The sequence below is a fragment of the Oncorhynchus mykiss genome, chromosome 18 (genome assembly GCF_057628025.1).
Source record: "Oncorhynchus mykiss isolate SJ-2025 chromosome 18, ASM5762802v1, whole genome shotgun sequence".
Taxonomy (NCBI): domain Eukaryota; kingdom Metazoa; phylum Chordata; class Actinopteri; order Salmoniformes; family Salmonidae; genus Oncorhynchus; species Oncorhynchus mykiss.
In genome coordinates this window covers 36,882,809-36,901,383 of record NC_143039.1, presented here as the reverse complement: position 1 = coordinate 36,901,383, position 18,575 = coordinate 36,882,809, and the positions used below count along the sequence as shown (strand labels likewise).

The 18,575-nt window shown below is 40.8% G+C and overlaps 1 pseudogene; it reads left to right on the top strand.

Annotated features, from left to right (window-relative positions):
• Positions 1-16,334, top strand: part of LOC110496788 (trifunctional purine biosynthetic protein adenosine-3-like) — a 31,699-nt pseudogene extending 15,365 nt beyond the window's left edge.
• Positions 16,335-18,575: the final 2,241 nt, after the last annotated feature.

Below are 18,575 nucleotides of genomic sequence, written 5' to 3'. Positions count from 1 at the left end.
ATATTAAATGTGTGTGTGAGCTGCACTGTATGTCCCACCCAGACGCATCTCGTTGGATCATCCCCCCTGTGTTCTCGTGGCTCCAGGTGGAGGGGAGCTTGTGCGAGGAGGAGATGGGGCGCACCTTCAACTGTGGCCTTGGGGCTGTAATGGTGGTGGCCTTTCCGGACGCCCAGAGGGTTCTCAGGCAGCTCCAAGCCAATGAGGATGCGTGGATCGTGGGCTCGTTGGTCCACAAGCAGCCTGGTGAGAGACCAGCTAAAGCATGGGTAGTGAAACACTTATAACAATGCTACAGGAATTATGGATTCTGTATACTCACAGACCGATAAGGAAACTGATTCTAATCTGGTTAATGATGAAATGCTCTTCAGATGTTCACATTTAAATGTACATTTTTAATTGATGGGTTCAAACGCGCACGCATGCACACACAGATAAGACTCTCTCAGCGCTTAGTGGTATTCATCTTTGTCATTTTACTGAGTTTTGTTTGTGGGAAGGGGCCGAGCCGGTGGTGATCAGGAACCTGATCCCTGTGTAGTAAACCTGGGGCCCATGCAGAACGGAGCGTCTCAAGGGGATAGCAGCGGCAACGCCCCCCGCAAGAGGGCCAGGGTGGGCGTCCTCATCTCAGGCACAGGTTAGAGTGTTGTGTATGATGTGTTTGTCACTGTATCTGAAATTTAAAACCCTGACAAGGGTCAACAGATATGTATACAATTTTCTTATTACAAGCAAACGTCATGTTCAAGCAATGCGTGCGCATGCTCTCAACAAATCCCTGTAGCAGAATTGGCTATATACTGATGTTGGCACCAGGGTTGGCAGGTTAAGCAAGCATTTCTAGCCCCAGGAAATACCATGGTGACCGCGGGACAGTTTAGAAGTAGCCCAAAAACTCGCAACCCGTGTCCAATATATTTTCACAAAGTAGTCTAATGGCAACCCTGCTTGTGATCTTGATAAACTTTGCTGTGAGTGATGAACATAAAAACACAAGACTGATGGCTATAGCTATGCTCAAGTAGTGCCTTCAGAAAGTATTCACGCTCCTTGACATTTTCTACATTTTGTTGTTACCGCCTGAATTTAAAATGGATTCAATTTATATTTTGTCATTGGCTACACACAATAATACCTCATGTCAGTGTAATTTCAGATGGATTTATCTATCTCAAATTAATAAAAAATGAAAAGCTGAAATGTTTTGAGTCAAGTGATCAACTCCTTTTCTAATGGCAAGCCTGAATAAGCAATAGTGTTTAACATGTTTTTTTTAAATGAACAACTTCTCAATAAACCACATACAGCGCATTCAAAGTATTAAGGCCCCTTGACTTTTTCCACATTTTGTTACGTTACAGCCTTATTCTAATATGGATTAAATCGTTTTCCCCCTCAATCTACACACACTACCCCATAATGACAAAGCAAAAACTAGTTTTTAGATATGCTTGCTACTAAGAAAATACTGAAATCACATTTACATAACTATTCAGACCCTTTACTCAGTTCAGCAATTACAGCCTCGAGTCTTCTTGGGTATGACATTACAAGCTCTGTATTTGGGGACATTTTTCTCTGCAGATCCTCACAAGCTAAGTCAGATTGGATGGGGAGCATTGCTGCACAGCTATTTTCAGGTTTCTCCAGAGATGTTCAATCGGGTTCAAGTCTGGGCTTTGGCTGGGCCACCCAAGGACATTTAGAGACGTGTCCCGAAGCCACTCCTGCGTTGTCTTGGCTGTGTGCTTAAGGTTGTTGTCCTGTTGGAAGGTGAACCTTCACCCCAGTCTGAGGTGCTCAGCGCTCTGGAGTCGGTTTTCATCAAGGATCTCTCTGTACTTTGCCATTCATCTGTTTGACCAGTCCACAGATACCAACAGAGATGTTTTTATCTTGGGGGATTTTAATATAAATTGAAAGGATCACAATAATTTGAATAGAACAAAATTGATGAGATATGCTAAGAACTGTGGTTTGAAACAAATGGTTAATGGTACTACTAGATCTTCAATTAAGTTGGGTCATCGTTCAGACACATGCATTGATCTGATTTTCTGTAATATACCATTGCAATGCTTAAAAGCCAGATCAATGCCAGTGGGCTGGACAGACCATAATATTGTGACCATAACCATGAACACCAAGGTTCCAAAGAAACCCCCTAGGATTGTGGTCAAAATAAATTTTAAAACATTTAATCATGAGTTATGTCTAAATGATTTAGCTGCTGTACCCTGGGAGCTGATTTATCTAGAGGATGATTTAAATCACGTTACAGAATGTTTTATTGATTTGCTCACTGAGGTAATGGACTATCATGCCCCTATAAGAAAGAGAACAGTTGGTGCCCGTCCATCTCCATGGATTGATGATGAACTGGGTGAAGCTTTTTCTCAAAGAAATATGGCAAAAGTCTTAGCAGCCAAGTCAAAATTAGAAATTGATGAACAGAATTATAGAACATTACGTAATTATGCAGTTAAATTGAATCGAAGGAAAAAAAAGTTATTTTACAACAATGCTTTTACTGATTGTAAAAATGATTCTAAAAAGGTATGGAACACAGTTAAGGGCTTACTTGGTACATCTATCTCATCATGCCCATCTAGTGTGGAGGTTGACGGGAGAATAATAACAAAACCAGTTGATATTGCCAATCATTTTGCAGATTTTTTTTACACTGAAAATTAAATTACTATGCAACAATGTAGACATAAATTCTTCCAAACAAGCTATTGTCCAATGGATTGATGATCATATTATGAGCAATAAGATCTGCTCTTTTAGTCTACAAATGGTGTCAGTGGAGGAGGTGTTAAACCTATTGAAGTCATTACCTGATGGTAAATCTACAGGTTATGGTCTTATGGACAATTTTTTGCTTCGCTGTGCTGCTCCCCAGATTGCAGTTCCACTGAGATACATATTTAATTGGTCACTGGAAAAGGGGTTGTTTTGCAAATGTATGGAAGCATGCGAAACTGTGTCCTATTCCGAAAGACTGCAAAGAACCCATTACTCCTGCCAATAGTCGATCAATTAGTCTACTCCCTACACTCAGTAAGATATTGAAGGGTATTGTGAGTAGACAAATGTGGCAGTATATGGAAAAGAATGATCTGATTACAGCCAATCAGCATGCTTATCGCAAAAACCATTCCACTACCACTGCATTGGTTGACATGACTGACCAGTGGCTCAATGCTATGGATAATGGCAGGTTTGTAGGTGTACTATTTTTAGATTTCAGTGCAGCATTTGATTTAGTGGATCATGAAATTATTTTGACAGAATTATGGCTTGGTTTGTGTTCTGACATGCACTGTCAAATGTTGGACCTTTTTTATAGAGACAGGTATGTGTAGATATGGAATTTCAGTGTGTTTGTAGTAATTTTGCTGAAATTTCTAAACCTGTTTTTTGCTTTGTCATTGAGGTATTGTGTGTAGATTGAGGGGGAAGAAATTATTTCATCCATTAAAGAACAAGGCTGTAATGAAACAATTTGGAAAAAGTTAAGGTCTCTGAATACTCTCCCGAAATGCACTGTACATACAATTATCTGTAAGGTCCCTCAGTCGAGCAGTGAATTTCAAACACCGATTTAACCACACAGACCAGTGAGGTTTTCCTCGCAAAGAATGGTATCTATTGGTAGATGGAAAAAAAAGCAGATATTGAATATCCCTTTGAGCATGGTGAAGTTATTAATTTCACTTTGGATTGTGTATCAATACGCCAATTCACTATAAAGATAGCGGCGTCCTTTGACGGAGAGGAAGAAAACTGCTCACGGATTTCAGCAAGAGGCCAATGGTGACTTAAAAACGGTTAGAATTTAATGGCTGTGATGGGAGAACTGAGGATGGATCAACATTGTAGTTACTCCACAATACTAACCTAATTGACAAAGTGCAAATAAGGAAGCATGTACAGAATAAAAATATTCCAAAGGCACTAAAGTACTGCAAAAAATGTTGCAAAGAAATACAACTTTTTCTCCTGAATACAAAGTGCTATGTTTGGACAATCAATTCAACACACGGAGTACCACTCTCCCATATTTTGAAGCATATTGGTACCCATGTTATGGGTATGCTTGTAATTGTTAAGGACTGGGGAGTTTTTCAGGATAAAAAGAAATGGAATGGATCTAAGCACAGGCAAAATCGTAGAGGAAAACCTGGTGGCTTTCCACCAGACACTGAAAGATAAAATCACCTTTCAGCAGAACAATAACCAAAAACACAAGGCCAAATCTACACTGGCTTGCTTACCAAAGGGTTTCCAACCTTTTTAGAGCATGACAGCTACTTTCAAATCTGTCCTAAGCTACTTTTTTGAGAGGGGTGGTTTAAATGGGCACTTTCTCTCCTCCTCCCACCTGTAACTCTTCCCTGGGTCCTTGGTGTACAAGAGAAAGTAATGCAATGTTTTCCGTCAATATACCTGGTAAAATAATGGTTAATAAACAACTCTAAGGGGGGCCCTATAAAATCCCAGATCCCCCCCCACCCCCAATTTTTTCTTCTATTTTCCCAAATTATTTTCTCACTTTATTAATCACTCTTAAAATTACAATTGTTCATGGAGAACAACGCAGTTCGATATTCTGAGTCCATGTCGATGCTTAAATAAAAAAAATACAACCTATTTCCCCTTTTTAAATTGCGCATCTGGCCTCTTTTTATTACACATTTAGAAAGTGAGGAATGTGCCAGTTTAGCGACGGTCTGTGCTGTTCATGTCATGACAGTTTGCAAATAAAGTACAAATTATATATTTACTCATGATATACTTCTGCCAGGTAAGCCTACTTTGCAGTTAATTGAGAAGGTTTTGGGGAAAGTATTTCTGTCAACCCACAAGACAGTTATCACATAAACTTGGAGCACATGGAGCGATAAACAAACACACGAATCCACACAGACCGATGCAAATCATTTGCATATGCTGTGTTTGGCTTTTTAAGCCAATAGTGGCAAACCAGCGGTGGGATAATGTCAATGTTGCGTTCATTAGATAGTAACTGTGAGCTTGCGGTGCCTGAGTTGTTTGCGGTGGAACGTGAAAATTGCATCTACTTTAAGAATTGTTTGGCGAGCTACTCCTAGGTGGGCTGCGAGCTACTGGTGGCTCGCGATTGACCTGTTAGGGACCCCTGCTGTAGTCCATTGTTAAAGGGATAGTTCACCCAAATTTCAACAGATGGTCGTTACTGTGAAAGTTGTCTAAGTAGAGCCTACGTGTAGAATTGCAGTTAAGTGGATACTAGTGCCCCATAGCTAATTGCAGTTAAGTGTTTAATCTGTATACCAGTGTGCACTGCCTTAAGTGTGTGTGTGTGTGTCAGGCACCAACCTGCAGGCACTGATGGAGCAGGCCAAGAGAACGTCCAGCTCAGCAGAAATCGTGGTGGTAATCTCCAACCGGCCGGGGGTCTTGGGCCTCAAAAGAGCCTCTTTGGCCGTCAGATCCTGCCTCCGCTCACCAATACTAACCATAACCAGATGTTATAAAAATTAGCTCGGATCAGATCTTAAAGCCAAACTTATCCTGTGTTTCCTGGTCCACTGCAGAACATGGTTGAACATTTTTTATTTTTCGAAAAATTGATGCACATTTAGTTTGTTATCCATAGCTTGAGATCGAAAAGGCTTTATTTAGAAACCCCTCACCCCTAGGGTTAAGCACAAGCTCGGATTTCTCTGATACAGGTTTACATTAGGTGGAATTCTAGCCATATCGCCTACACCTATCCAGTCCTTTCAGATACAGTGGGGCAAAAAAGTATTTAGTCAGTCACCAATTGTGCAAGTTCTCCCACTTAAAAAGATGAGAGGCCTGTAATTTTCATCATAGGTACACTTCAACTATGACAGACAAAATGATGAGAAGAAAAATCCAGAAAATCACATTGTAGGATTTTTTATTAATTTATTTGCAAATTCTGATTTTGTCTGTCATAGTTGAAGTGTACCTATGATGAAAATTACAGGCCTCTCATCTTTTTAAGTGGGAGAACTTGCACAATTGGTGGCTGACTAAATACTTTATTGCCCCACTGTACTAAAAAAAAAAAACGGGGCAGAATGCTTCAGGAAACAGCGCCTCAGCAGTGGAAAGGTCAGCTAGCAAGTCATTGTCATTTTATAACAGGTGGTGATAAACAGAAATAAGGGAGTACTAACTAACTCTCATAGTGGTAGATGTGAGTTTCTCTTTCAAATAATCCTCTGACCTTGTACAGTCGTGGCCAAAAGTTTGGAGGATGACACAAATATTAATTTTCAAGTGCTGCCTCAGTGACTTTAGATATTTTTGTCAGATGTTACTATGGAATACTGAAGTATAATTACAATCGTTTCATAAGTGTCAAAGGCTTTTATTGACAATTACATGAAGTTGATACAAAGAGTCAATATTTTCAGTGTTGACCCTTCTTTTTCAAGACCTCTGCAATCCACAGAGTCTTCATCTTCAATCTTCATAACGTTCTGGAGTATATGCAAATTGCCATCATACAAACTGAGGCAGCAGACTTTGTAAAAATGAATATTTGTGTCATTCTCTCAACTGTTCACAGATAATGGCAAACATTTTCCCAAGCAAGCTACTGATAGTGCAACCTTAAGTAACAGTACAGATGAAGATGTACAGTAGGCCTGATAATTTTTCCATCTCACTGTAGAAATTCTTGTTAAACTAATTTAGGTTGGAACTGTTGCTGTTAAAATACAATAATTGTTATTCTTAACTGGAATAAAGATGCTTTTTGAGGCAAACACACTCACACAGTTCTGGGTTTTTCATCTACAACAGGAAGCGGTCGCATGACTGAGAAGGCAGTAGATGTTCTGGTCCATTTTGGCACCACATACATATGTGAGTCAGGGTTCTTAACTCTGACATACTTATAAAATAAATAAGTACAGAAACATTTAAGGCTGAGCATGACCTCAGTGTTGCAGGGTCAAAAACAGTCCAGAATAGACCGTACAGATAAAAAAAATGATCAGGCCTACTGTACATCTTACTGTAGAAAGAAAGTCTAGTTTGGAACTATTGCTGTTAAAATACAATCAATAATTTTCATTCTGAACTGGAATAAACTGATTGATCACATTGTTGGATTTGACATTTTGAACATTGAGATTAAATTAATAGATAAATAAATTATAGAATCAAAGGAGAAAGTTAAGGGTTCCCTGTAGAAGGACAGATAGCTGTGGAATGTGTTGGGGGACAGGAGCAGAGCACCATGTTGATACAGGAAAGACAGATGGACATCTGTGGATTAGATGGAGAGGTTGGGGCCTGGAGGTGAGGACAGGTCACCTGAAGGGAGTAATAAGGGTTTGTGATTTTGTTACTCTTTTCCTGTTAAACCACAAGAAGGATTGGAGAGAAGGACTGTCTTAAGTGGAATATAAATATCTGGATGGGACAAATGTTGGGTTGTCTGATTACAGCTGTACAGAACTTTTGGGAAGAATTAAACGTGGTTAAAGCATCTCTAGTGTCCGTGGGTTATTTACTCTGAAAAATAAGAACCTCACATCACACAGATATAGACGAGAAAATTACTGTGGGTGTTTTCTGGTCTATATCTGTGTGATGTGATCAATCAGTCTATTCCAATTCAGAATGAAAATAATTTATTGTATTTTAACAGCAACAGTTCCAACCTAGACTTTCTTTCAACAATAATTTATACAGAAAGATGTACAGTAGGCCTGATCATGTCTTATCTGTACTGTTACTTAGTGCAACCCTATCAAAAAGCCTGTGTATTCTATTATTCATCTGTGTGATCAATATGTTTATTCCAGTTAAGAATTACAATTATTTATTGTATTTTAACAGCAACAATTCAAACCTAGACAGATATGTAAGTGTTTTAATGGGGGGAAATAAACATTTATATATATTTATATGGATATTTAATTTAATTTGTTTTTGTCTATATTGCATTTGTTTTAGGCATAAGGACAATGAAATGTACCAATATGTGTATATATAGTTGCATATTTTCCTAAATTTGGGTCCCAGGAAAACACAGAATGTGTAATGTGTAAGAACCCCCGTGGTACACTATATAAACTCAGCAAAAAAAGAAACATCCTCTCACTGACAACTGTATTTGTATGAACATAAGATTCAACAAGTTCCATAGATGTGACTAACAGAAATGGAATGTGTCCCTGAACAAAGAGGAGGGGGGGGGGGTAACAGTATCTGGTGTGGCCACCAGCTGCATTAAGTACTGCAGTGCATCTCCTCATGGACTGCACCACATTTGCCAGTTCTTGCTGTGAGATGTTACACCACTCTGCCACCAAGGCACCTGTAAGTGCCCGGACATTTCTGGGGGGAATGGCCCTAGCCCTCATCCTCCGATCCAACAGTTCCCAGACGTGCTCAATGGGATTGAGATCCGGGCTCTTCATTGGCTATGGCAGAACACTTGACATTCCTGTCTTGCAGGAAATCACGCACAGAACGAGCAGTATGGCTGGTGGCATTGTCATGCTGGAGGGTCATGTCAGGATGAGCCCGCAGGAAGGGTACCACATGAGGGAGGGAGGATGTCTTCCCTGTAATGCACAGCTTTGAGATTGCCTGCAATGACAACAAGCTCAGTCCGATGATGCTGTGACACAACGCCCCAGACCATGGTGGACCCTCCACATCCAAATCGATCCCGCTCCAGAGTGCAGGCCTCAGTGTAACGCTCATTCCTTCAACGATAAACGCAAATCTGACCATCACCCCAGGTGAGACAAAACCGCGACTCGTCAGTGAAGAGCACTTTTTGCCAGTCCTGTCTGGTCCAGCGACGGTGGGTTTGTGCCCATAGGTGACGTTGTTGCCGGTGATGTCTGGTGAGGACCTGCCTTACAACAGGCCTACAAGCCCTCAGTCCTGCGTCTCTCGGCCTATTGCGGACAATCTGAGCACTGATGGAGGGATTGTGCGTTTCTGGTGTAACTCGGGCAGTTGTTGCCATCCTGTACCTGTCCCGCAGGTGTGATGCTAGGATGTACTGATCCTGTGCAGGTGTTATACGTGGTCTGCCAATGCGAGGATGATCAGCTGTCCGTCCTGTCTCCCTGTAGCGCTGTCTTTGGCGTCTCACAGTACGGACATTGCAATTTATTGCCCTGGCCACATCTGCAGTCCTCATGCCTCCTTGCAGCATTTCTAAGGCACGTTCACGCAGATGAGCAGGGACCCTGGGCATCTTTCTTTTGGTGTTTTTGCAGAGTTAGTAGAAAGGCCTCTTTAGTGTCTTAAGTTTTCATAACTGTGACCTTAGTTGTCTACCGTCTGTAAGCTGTTAGTGTCTTAATAACCGTTCCACAGATGCATGTTCATTAATTGTTTATGGTTCATTGAACAAGCATGTGAAACAGTGTTTTATACCAATTACAATGAAGATCTGTGAAGTTATTCTGATTTTTTAAAGAATTATCAAGTGTTAAGAATCTCAAATATGAAATATTTTGATTTGTTTAAGGAGCCACCTTTTTGCCTTGCACTATTTATTTGAAAAAAAAAATTGAAGTTCAGTTTTTGCTTTGTCATTACGGTGTATTGTGTGTAGATTGAGGGGGAAAACAAATGATCAATTTAGAACTGTAATGGAAAATCAAATCAAATGTATTTGTCACATACACATGGTTAGCAGATGTTAATGCGAGTGTAGCGAAATGCTTGTGCTTCTAGTTCCGACAATGCAGTAATAACCAACGAGTAATCTAACTAACAATTCCAAAACTACTACCTTATACACACAAGTGTAAAGGGATAAAGAATATGTACATAAAGATATGAATGAGTGATGGTACACAGCGGCATAGGCAAGATGCAGTAGATGGTATCGAGTACAGTATATACATATGAGATGAGTATGTAAACAAAGTGGCATAGTTTAAAGTGGCTTGTGATGTATTACATAAAGATGCAGTAGATGATATAGAGTACAGTATACACGTATACTTATGAGATTAATAATGTAGGGTATGTAAACATTATATTAGGTAGCATTGTTTAAAGTGGCTAGTGATATATTTTACATCAATTCCAATCAATTCCCATTATTAAAGTGGCTGGAGTTGAGTCAGTGTGTTGGCAGCAGCCACTCAATGTTAGTGGTGGCTGTTTAACAGTCTGATGGCCTTGAGATAGAATCTGTTTTTCAGTCTCTCGGTCCCAGCTTTGATGCACCTGTACTGACCTCGCCTTCTGGATGATAGCGGGGTGAACAGGCAGTGGCTCGGGTGGTTGTTTTCCTTGATGATCTTTATGGCCTTCCTGTGACATCGGGTGGTGTAGGTGTCCTGGAGGGCAGGTAGTTTGCCCCCGGTGATGCGTTGTGCTGTAACGAAAGGAAATAAGGCTGTAACGAAAGGAAATGGGTCTGAATGCACTGTATATGGTTATTTTGAGATATGACATTTTTAGTTTACCCTGTATAAGGAGGACAATAGTTTTCTACCCGCACTGCACCCAGTTCCGCTAGCGGAACCCCTCGCCAACAGCCAATGAAATTTCAGGGCGCCAAATACAAATCAACAGAAATCTCATAAACCAAATTTCTCAAACATACAAGTATTAGTAAAGATATAATTCTCGTTAATCCAGCCACAGTGTCTGATTTCAAAAAAGCTTTACAGCGAAAGCTCCACAAATGATTATGTTAGGTCACCACCAACTCACAGAAAAACCCAGCCGTTTTTCCAGCCGAAGAGAGGAGTCACAAAAGCACAAATAGAGATTAATTAATCACTAACCTTTGATCTTCATCAGATGACACTCATAGGACTTCATGTTACACAATACAATAATGTTTTGTTCGATAAAGTGCATATTTATATCAACAAAGATCTCATTTTACATTGGCGCGTTACGTTCAGTAGTTCTAAAACATGCAGTGGTTGTGCAGAGAGCCACATGAATTCACAGAAATACTCATTATAAATGTTGATGAAATTTCTAGTGTTATGCATGGAACTTTAGATACACTTCTCCTTAATGCATAACTTTACGGAAAAAGCATAATCTGAGAACTGCGCTTAGAGCCCTAACCAGCCAGAGAAATATCCGCCATGTTGGGCAGTCAACATTATTCATAAAATGCATTATAAATATTCACTTACCTTTGATCTTCATCAGAATGCACTCCCAGGAATCGCAGTTACACAATAAATGCTTGTTTTGTTCGATAATTTCCATTTATGTCCAATAGCTTCTTTGTTAGGGCGTTTGGTAAACAAATCCAAAAGCGCGATCTGGCCCAGTTGGACGAAACGTTCAAAAAGTTATATTACAGGTTGAAGAAAGTTGTCAAACTAAGAATAGAATCAATCTTTAGGATGTTTTATCATAAAAGTTCAATAATGTTCCAACCGGAGAATTCCATTGTATGTAGAACGGCCATGGAACGAGAGCTAACTCTCTCGTGACCGCGGGTCATGAGGCTGTGACACTCTGCCACTGACTCAAAGAGCTCTCATCCAGTCCCACTTCACAGTAAAAGCCTCATTCAAGTTTCTACAGACGGTTGACATCTAGTGGAAGCCTTAGGAAGTGCATCTTGACCCATATCCCACTGTGTATTCGATAGGGCTAAGTTCAAAAACTACAAACCTTCCCACTTCCTGGTTGGATTTTTTCTCAGGTTTTTGTCTGCCAGGTTTTTGTCTGGTTTTTGTCTGCCATATGAGTTTTGTTTTACTCACAGACATCATTCAAACAGTTGTATAAACTTTAGAGTGTTTTCTATCCAATACTAATAATAATATGCATATATTAGCATCTGGGACTGAGTAGGAGGCAGTTCACTCTGGGCACGCTATTCATCCAAAAGTGAAAATGCTGCCCCCTATCCCAAAGAAGTTAACCAGACCAAAAGGCCTGAAAACTAGTCAATTGTTTTCACAGTAAGAGAGGAGTTGCCACATGTCATCAATCCAATTAAGAAAGGCATATCGTTGTAACTTGTAAGGACGTTTAGAAATAAAATTCATCAAAATAATAATTATTCCAAACTATGACATGACATAATAAACACATTTGAATGTCACAAAAGAAAATAATTAAACTCACCAGATCTTTTTAAATCTGTGGATGTCGATTTAACTTGTTTGTCTGCAATGATTATGGCACAAGGGGGTATGGTATATTGCCAATATAAGACGGCTAAGGGTTGTCCGTAAGCATGATGCAATGCTAGTGCCTTGATACAGCCGCTAGCCGTGGTATATTAGCCATATACCACAAACTCTCGGGGTGCCTTAATTGCTATTATATACTGGTTACCAATGTAATTAGAACAGTAAAAAAAGTGTTCATACCCGTGGTATATGGTCTGATATACCACCCGGTTTCTAGTTATGTGATAATGCCCTCGAAACCGGTGTTAGGCCCGAGACTTTGTCACTCTTATACAACGGGTTACCAACATATTCAAATAATGATTGACATTTTCATTAAACGTTTTTATGAATAATTTATTCATACTATTTCATCCCTCCACAAGATATTGAACGACTGTGTCGGGACTTTCTTTGTGTCCTGTATCTATGGACGCGACCCAATTGTTCTGTATCCCAGTCGTTCGTTCTAAATGTTCCATTGCCATACTGGCTGGCAATGTTCTTATCCCTTGCTTGCTAGCTTTCCAACTACGGCTAACTTAGTCACAACAAAAAGTGCCGCCAGAATAACAGCAAAGTAGCTGCATTTACATTTGTTTAAGCAGTTTTCTAGTGACATTTTATTTGGATACATCCATAACAATGAGCTGATGAGCCGCGATTTCGCTTGGGATAGAAAATGTGCTCACTCGTCGGGACATTATTGTTCAGAGGAGCTAGCCAACAACACAGCTAATGTAACAGTCACTTCAAACTGAAGCTGGAGAGACTGCAAATTAGCTGTGTTTCTTTCGACCTCTTTTTAATTTACATTTTTTTGTTGTTGTAAATATCCATCAAAACGATGCCAGGTGATTAAATGATTTAGACAGACCGGGTTTTTTGCCAGTCTCGTCACGACTCCCAACATGTTCATTACTATGGGACAGCAGGAGATCGAATTTGAATATTGAAATAATGTTGCAAATGTCAGAGACAGACAGCAAGGTTTATACAAATCTCCGCTATTAAACTAAATGTTAGTCAAAGAAATGTGAGAACATGTCTAGATGCTTTTTATAGTGGAGATCAAGTTTATGAGTTGCCTGGCTGGGCTGATGAGACAGTGGATTGCGCAGTCAGATGGAACAGAGTAAATAGGCATTTTAACGTCATATATTTAGCCGGTGGAATAGACACCGGATGGATACTTTTTGAAACAAAAAAAACATGCTAGAAGTGATGCGCATCAAGAAATAACTGACAAAGCCCTAGAAAACAACAAAGAAATGTCAATTCAAGAAAGGTGAAACGCTGCAGAACGCTATGGTAGCCATGAGAGTTAAGTGTGCCTCTAAATAAATCACTGACTGTCACCAGTAAAATCAGCCGGACACCATCACACCACCTCCATGCTTCACGGTGGGAACCACACATGCGGAGATCTGTTCACCTACGCTACGTCTCACAAAAACACGGCGGTTGGAACCAAAAATCAAAAATTTTGACTCATCAGTCCAAAGGACAGATTTCCACTGGTCTAATATCCATTGCTTGTGTTTCTTTGCCCAAGCAAGTCTCTTATTCTTATTGGTGTCCTTTAGTAGTGGTTTCTTTGCAACAATTTGATCATGAAGCCCTGATTCACACAGTCTCCTCTGAACAGTTGTAGAGATGTCTGTTACTTGAACTCTGTGAAGCATTTATTTGGACTGCAATCTGTGGTGCAGTTTACACTAATGAACATATCATCTGCAGCAGAGGTAACTCTGGGTCTTCTTTTTTTGTGGCGGCCCTCATGAGAGCCAGTTTCATCGTAACGCTTGATGTTTTTTGTGACTGCACTTGAAGACACTTTCAAAGTTCTTCATATTTACTGGATTAACTGACCTTTGTTTTAAAGTAATGATGGACTGTCTTTGCCATATAGGGCCATCTTCTGTATACCACCCCTACCTTGTCACAACACATTTGGCTCAAATGCATGAAGGAAAGAAATTCCACCCATTTAACTTTTAACAAAGCATACCTGTTAATTTCAATGCATTCCAGATGATGAACTCATGAAGCTGGTTGAGAGAATGCCAAGAGTGCAAAGCTGTCAAGTCAAAGGGTGGCTTACTTTGAATAATCCCTATTTTGATAACACATATGGAATCATGTAATTTCATAGTTGTCTTCACTATTCTACAATGTAGAAAAGAGAAGGAAAAAAAAGTTGAATGAGCAGGTGTCAACTTTTGACTGGTACTGTATAAATGTATATAAAAATGTACCCCCTTTTTCGATCTTGTCTCATCGATTGAACTCCCCAACTGGCTCGGGAGGCGAAGATCGAGTAATGCGTTCCCCGAAACATGACCCCGCCAAACCGCGCTTCTTAACACTCGCCTTGCTTAAGCCGGAAGTCAGCCGCACCAATGTTTCGGAGGAAACACCGTTCAACCAACAACGAAGTCAGCCTGCAGGTGCCTTAAATCTACTAGCCACTCAGATGTTGTTACCAGCCTAAATAATCGTTTCCCCCCCCTCAATTACACCAAAAACTGATGAGCATGCTTTGTATTGTTTCTAAAACAAATGTTTTACTAGTAAGAAGTAATGTGGTATATTGTTTAATTTCATTGCAGTTTTGTGACCTGAGTCTTTAAACCAAAATCTCAGATGAGTCAAATTTCCACCTGCCCCTTTAAGGACTGAGGTTACCGTGGTTACGTGACTAGAGTCATGTTTGTGCCTGTGAGATTGAGTCTGACTAGTAGCTGCATTCTCTTGCATTCCCTAGCAGTTGAAGATGGTGGAAGATGTCCAGTTTCCCTTATAGCTCAGCTCAGGCACCGACATGAGAGGTCCAACTCCATGGTGTTTTTTCATTGTTTTGCCCACTATGCAAGGAGTTTTTGTATGGAGGTCAATGAGTGTCGAATTTGGTCAACCAAAAATGTATGGCTTATTTGAACGAATAGAAGTTTCGCAATGCTTAAGTTGTTACGAGTGTATTGACATAAGTAGGACACGTGAAATCCTGGCAACTTTGAGAAAGAACACTTTTTATATCGAAGTCTCAAGATGGTTATTCATGACATGAATTCATAGCATCACTCTTCACTGAATACAGGTGCTTTACTTAAGCAACCCTCATCGAATATTCAAAAACTGATTACAATAATGAGATGTATCCACCAATCCAAAGAAAGGATAGGCGGGAGCTTGACAGCCCGTTGTGCCGCTTTGTGGACAAAGACTCCCATTGTTAGGGCGAATAGCATCGAACCGAATCGTGTCAAACCAAAATGTATCATTCCTGTATTGTATCCCATGTATCTAGCTACGTATCAAATCATCTTGAAAGAGAAAGATGCACATCCCTAGTGTGTGTTTCAAGTCAGTGATGATGGGCTGCAGACTAACGCCGTTATAGCGAGAGGTCTCCAGAGTGCATTGGGCTGCTGCGGGGTTCACGTCGGTACAGCTGGGTAGGACACACAAGTCAAACACATCACTTAAAACACACATACAAGTCACAAGCCCTCTAGACAAAATTATTTTTACAAAATGTCCTAAACACAGATATAGGCATGTTACTAAAGCACATCTGAAACAAACAAATACAGACAGGCAGTCTCTCACACACCCTCCTACTCACAGGAATAGAGCTACAGCTCCCATCATGGATGCCAGAAAGGCAGACACCACCCCAGAGCTACTGCCCAGCTCTTGACACACAGAGGGGCTGGAGAAGAGGGTCAAAGGTCAGTAACTATTGTTGACTAGTAACAGGTATCAGGGCACGCAACAGAAAGCAAAAATTCTTATTGGACCAGTCCAGGCAGTACCTTCCCTTTCAGTCTGTTTTCTTTTGGTGCCTAATGAACACAACCAAGGGTCATTTTCGCTAGATACAAAATGGGGAGGGACTACCTGAACTTGTCCAATAAGAAACACTAGTTTTTTTTCAAAATGTTTTGCTATGTAAGCACTAATGAATACAACCCAGGTATTGTAACAAGCTGCTCACCTGATTATCTTAAGTCTGTCAGCATCCTGGTCAATGGCATCTATCAAAGTGAAGGAGTCCTGGGCTGGCTCATACACATCAGTGAAAGGCCCGCATGGGAGTACAACGGGGTGGGAAAGGACATCTGGCCCACTGACACACACAGGATGTCAGGCAAGGGACAGTGACATGCTCCACGTCATGAAGCCATCTTCGATGGTCCACTCATTTTGCCTGACTAGAAGCTGTACAGAGATGGACACACACAGAACTATTAGGTAAATGTCTGTCATCCAAAGGTTGATAAAAACTGCTGGAACTCTGAGATTTCAGACAACTGGTAGAGGTCAAGGGGTTATTTGATGGTCATAGGAATAAATAACAACTGCACTAAATGAGCCCAAACAGCACCTTGGGTGGCCATAATTCTGAGACGACTGGCCATAGGCATACATGTTTTTTAGGGAACACAACCAATGACTGGGTTCAACAGAAGTGTGTAAAATTTCATGAAGCTGTTAAACATTCATGACAGTATTTTCACAATTTTAACAAGCAGTGTTTTAACTGCACGAAACGCCTGCAGCCATGTAAAAGTGTGGAAAAACAAAAGGATTAGGCTAAGAGTCTATTTTCTGGTTGCCATTTATGATGACCATTATACACTCATAAACAACTTTCACTTTAATAAACTGCTAGGCACGATGTTGTGATGCATAAACCTATTTAAGTAGCTACACTGAACAAAAATATAAACATGCAACAATGTAATAAATCTTTTCGCTTAGGGGTGAAGAAACCAGAAGTAATTAGGACTACAAGCTGGCAAGCTCTATTCCAAAATTAGAACAATCAGACAACTTGTAGACTTGCTTACGTGCTGCTGTGCGGTTTGTTGCTAACCTTACTTTGCTACCTGCCAACTTGACGGTTTGTACTTTTTAATTAACATTATCGTTTTATTTTTCTCCCTTCGCTCAACTTTTTTCATTCAACTTTTTCCACTCCGGACGCTTTATCTGGACGTTGTTCGCCAGGACCTCCATCAGCCGAAGCTAAGTAACATTAGTAACATTATGCCTTCTAATTGCAGTTGCTGTACTCATACAGGAGTACGATCACCTTAAGGGGAGGATAGCTGTGCTGCAAGCTCAGCTTCAGACGCAATCATTAGGCAAGGGTAATTTAAGTGTAGGAAAGGATGAAACAGCGTCTGTGCCACCAGTAAGTACAGATAGTAGTATGAATCCCCCCCCCGCATAGTCCCCGCTGCCGGACAATTTTCTCGTGGCTTCTGGAAGGAAATGCCGTAGGAATGCTCAACCGGTGTCGCTCATTCAGCCGACAAACTTTCAACCGGTCCTCCCCATTAAGTGACGGGTCAGAGGCCGAGCCTTCTCTGATCTCTACTCCCCCCGTTACGGGGTCTGAGACGCAGAAGCCTCCCACCATTAGCTCGGACAAATTAAAAACCCTAGTCATTGGTGACATGTAGACTTAAAACAAATCATCCAGCGATCCTACACTGTTTACCAGGGGGCAGAGCTACTGACGTTAAGGTTAATCTGAAGATGGTGCTGGCTAAAGCTAAAACTGGCATGTATAGGGATATTGTTATTCACGTTGGCACCAACAATGTTAGGATGAAACAGTCAGAGGTCACCAAGCGCAACACAGCTTCAGCGTGTAAATCATCTAGAAAGATGTGTTGGCATCGAGTACTTGTCTCTGGCCCGCTCCCAGTTAGGGGGAGTGATGAGCTCTACAGCAGAGTCTCACAACTCAGTAGCTGGTTGAAAACTGTTTCTGCCCCTCCCAAAATATAGAATTTGTAGATAATTGTCCCTCTTTCTGGGACTCACCTACAAACAGGACCAAGCATGGCCTGCTGAGGAGTGACGGACTACATCCTAGCTGGATGGGTTCTCTAATCTACGAACATAGACAGGGCTCTTACTCCCCTAGCTCCACAATGAGAGAGGGTCCAGGTCAGGCCTGCCAGTTTAGTGGAGTCTACTAGCACAGTCAGTGTAGTCAGCTCAGCTATCCCCATTGAGACCGTGTCTGTGCCTCGATCTAGATTGGGCAAAACTAAACATGACGGTGTTCGCTTTAGCAATCTCACTGAACTAAACATGGCGGTGTTCGCTTTAGCAATCTCACTGGAATAAAGACCTCCTCCATTCCTGTCATTATTGCAAGAGATTGTGATCTCTCACATCTCAAAATAGGGCTACTTAATGTTAGATCCCTCACTTCCAAGGCAGTTATAGTCAATTAACTAGTCACTGATCATATTATTGATGTGATTGGCCTCACTGAAACATGGCTTAAGCCTGATGAATTTACTGTGTTACACTAGTGACCATATCCCCCGCGCATCCCACAAAGGCGGAGGTGTTGCTAACATTTACGATAGCAAATTTCAA